The sequence below is a fragment of the Cryptomeria japonica genome, chromosome 6, assembly GCF_030272615.1.
Source record: "Cryptomeria japonica chromosome 6, Sugi_1.0, whole genome shotgun sequence".
NCBI lineage: Eukaryota > Viridiplantae > Streptophyta > Pinopsida > Cupressales > Cupressaceae > Cryptomeria > Cryptomeria japonica.
In genome coordinates this window covers 476,401,595-476,405,319 of record NC_081410.1, presented here as the reverse complement: position 1 = coordinate 476,405,319, position 3,725 = coordinate 476,401,595, and positions in this window count along the sequence as shown.

Sequence of the window (3,725 nt, the reverse complement as noted above, 5' to 3'; positions counted from 1 at the left end):
CGCGCCACTATGTGAGCACACGGTGGGCGCCGCGGCACCACTGTGTGCCCACACAGTGGGCGCTGCTAGCGGCTCCCCACTGTGTGGCCACACAGTGGCGGCCGTGGCCGTCCACTGTGTGCCCACACAGTGGGAGCCGAAAGTGGCTCCACTGTGTGTGCACACAGTGGGCGCCGCGCGACCGTCCACTGTGCGTACACACAGTGGAGTCCACGAGGACCCAAAACATTTTTTTTAAATTTTTTTTTTTTAAAAATATAATATATAAAATATATATATATATATATAAATATATATATTTATATATATATATTTATATTCACATAACTTTTATAATCATAGTTAAAAGATGAAATTTATTTCAATATAAATTTATATATATTTTTTTAAAAGAGAATTTTCATGCAAAATTTTATACTAAAATAATTAAAGGGAAAAGCATTAAGTTAAATCATATATATATATATATATATATAAAATTAATAAGCTTTTAAATCAATGCTAACTAAAATACAATTTAGAATATGAACAGGGATAGAAAAAAATGAGGTATTGGGCACCAAAAAAGAAGAGCTAAAGAAGGAATTCGAATAGAGATTTCCCCAAATAATACCCAATGCTAGGCTCTATTTGGATACTAATCTAGGGGATTGCAACCTCATAGACATCATCAACAGGATGAGGGAACTAATCGCTACAAAGTAAATGAAGAACCTAGGGTAGAGTGATTTAATATAGGTTGTAAGGTTTCCAATTTCTATAGATGCCCACAATTTGGTTGAACAATGTTTCCAGCATTATGATGCAAATAAAAAGAAAGTTGTTTACAATCATAGGGTGTATGTGGATTTAACACATAGGGGTTTGAAATAACTTCTCGAAATTCCCACCCCACAACCTAGATAAATAGAAGAAGGGCTCAAAAATACAAGGAATTTCAAGAAGCAAGGTCAGCATGTGAAAAGACTATGCAGGAGGAATGGTATGCTAGGAAGCAAGAAAAATTACTAGCTAAATTACCCACCCTTGTATTAAGGAAAGAAATGCATCCAGATGTATACATTGCTATTATGTATCTTAGTAGGATAGAAGGGTTGGAGATTAGTGGCTTATTTCAAGAATGGATGTTCACTTACATCTAGAGTTTAAGGCAAAATAGGGGAACCTATTACTAGGCTAAATTTATTAGTGACTCCATATACCATTATATAGAATAAACCTCACAAAATTTCCATATGTATTCTTATATAGTGTATGCATGTGCAGTAAAGGCGAACATTTATAGCTTAAATGTTGTAGGCCTTTTGGGAAATGAAGTAGGCAAGAGCCCAATACATGCATATTTTCCACAGTTAGAAAAGAAAGAATATGTGTTGCATTATAAAGAGGTTAATGATTATTTCATCATGAAGATCACTCGGGAACTAGAGGGAAGACCTGGAGAAAGGGTACTAGAAGAAGTGAGAAAAACAATTCAGTATTAAGGAGGATGGTACATTCAATTCCCCACTTGGTCATATTTAAGGGCGCAAGGATTTTCAAGAAAACCCTTTAAATTGTCGAGGTACCTATTAGTCTGGGCATGGTTTACTGAGTTTTGTAGGCAAATGGTAGAATTTCATGATAATTATCTAAGCTCTCACCAAAATCTAGGGTTTAAATTTTTAGTAAAAGTGGGATATTTTAGGTGTGAGTCACTGCAAAATGCAAAGAAAGAAGAAGATGACTTTTTAGCTAGACATCTACAGTATTTCCAATATACAAGGAAGGATTATGACCCTTTGCATAGAATAGAGAGATATATTGCCAAAAGAGTCAAACACATCCCAAATATAGAGGACTATTGAATCGGCTGTCAAGATGAATGTCATGCCCAAAATTTAGGGCAAAAACGGAACAAATTTTTTTTTTAAAACATACTAAATTAATTTACAAGTTCACTCTCACGACAAGAATTAATGAAATTTCCATTATCAAATTCGAGCTAATTCTGCAGCGAACTAAGCATCGATAAATTGTTTAATTTTAATTGCGGAAAAACCTACTGGTTAATTCTATCTCCAAGAGTTACCTAGTCTTTAGGTTTATTAAATTAATCAAGCTAAAGGATATAGGAGAGAAAAATTAATTTATTCTCCAATATGACTATATAGTTTAAACAACCATTTTATAAATTTCTCTTTATTAATTATTCCAAATTATAATCAGGATTATATAAATATATATATATATATATGTATTTGCATATACATATATATATATATATTTATAATTATATACTTATCCAAAAATTATGATCAAAATTCATATATATACATATATATATATGGATACATATATATATATTTATATTTTGCATAAATGACAAATATTTTAATTCTAAATTCAAAAACCATTATAACTTGCCTAAATATTATTTCATATTTTTCCCCAACCCTAATTAGGGTTCTAATTTCTTATATATATATTATCTAAACTAAATAACATATTTATTTTTATTTTTTAAAACTAATTTGCCCTAGTCCCATTCGGGCTAGGGTTTAACCCATATTTTTTTTTTAACAGTCCAAAATTTCTTACTGGGCCGAAGACCCCAAAGTCGGCCGTGTTTTATTTTGTTGCAGGCAGCGGAGGAAACGGAGGCGGGTTGGCCGCGCGCCACTGTCTGAGCGCACAGTGGGCGCCGCGGCACCATTGTGTGCCCACACAGTGGGCGCCGCTAGCGGCTCCCCACTGTGTGGCCACACAGTGGTGGTCGTGGCCGTCCACTGTGTGCCCACACAGTGGGAGCTGAAAGCGGCTCCACTGTGTGTGCACACAGTGGGCGCCGCGCGGCCGTCCATTGTGCGTACACACAGTGGAGTCCGCGAGGACCCAAAACATATTTTTTTTAAAAAAATTTTTAAAAAATATAATATATAAAATATATATATATTTATATTCACATAACTTTTATAATCATAGTTAAAAGATGAAATTTATTTCAATATAAATTTATATATATATATTTTTTTAAAGAGAATTTTCATGCAAAATTTTAAACTAAAATAATTAAAGGGAAAAGCATTAAGTTAAATCATATATATATATAAAATTAATAAGCTTTTAAATCAATGCTAACTAAAATACAATTTAGAATACTATTCAAAGATACATTATACTTTGTCTGGAAATAAAGAAATTCATTGATTTTTTTCTTCTAATAAATTATTCACATAAAACAACTTTTTCCATTTAAAATACTTAAAATCTTTGGAGAACCTCTGAGAATTTCGGTTGTTCCCTTTCCAATGTGGTTTCTGGAATCCATAAGTCTGAGGTGCGGGATTTCGGTTCTGATACCGATCCCTATTGTCCTGTGGTCTAACCTGAATTTCCTCGGCAATCAGTGCCTTCTCTACAGCAACCCGAAGGCTCTCTGGAGCGGACATCCTAACAGGCCCGGCTATACCGGCATTTAATCCCCTGATGAAGCGGTTTACAAGAATTTTCTCATCCTTTAGATAATCTACATAAGGCAACAACTCAAAGAACTTACTCTCATACTGGGTTACTGACAAGCCTTTTTGTTGGAGATCATGAAATTCGTCTATAAGACGCTGCCTGAAGTGCTCTGATAGGTACCTCTCATGGAACCTCTCTGTGAATATCTCCCAAGTGAGTGTATCAGGAACTAATCCGCATTTGTACTCTTCCTGTCTCCACCAGGTGGAGGTTGTCCCTCT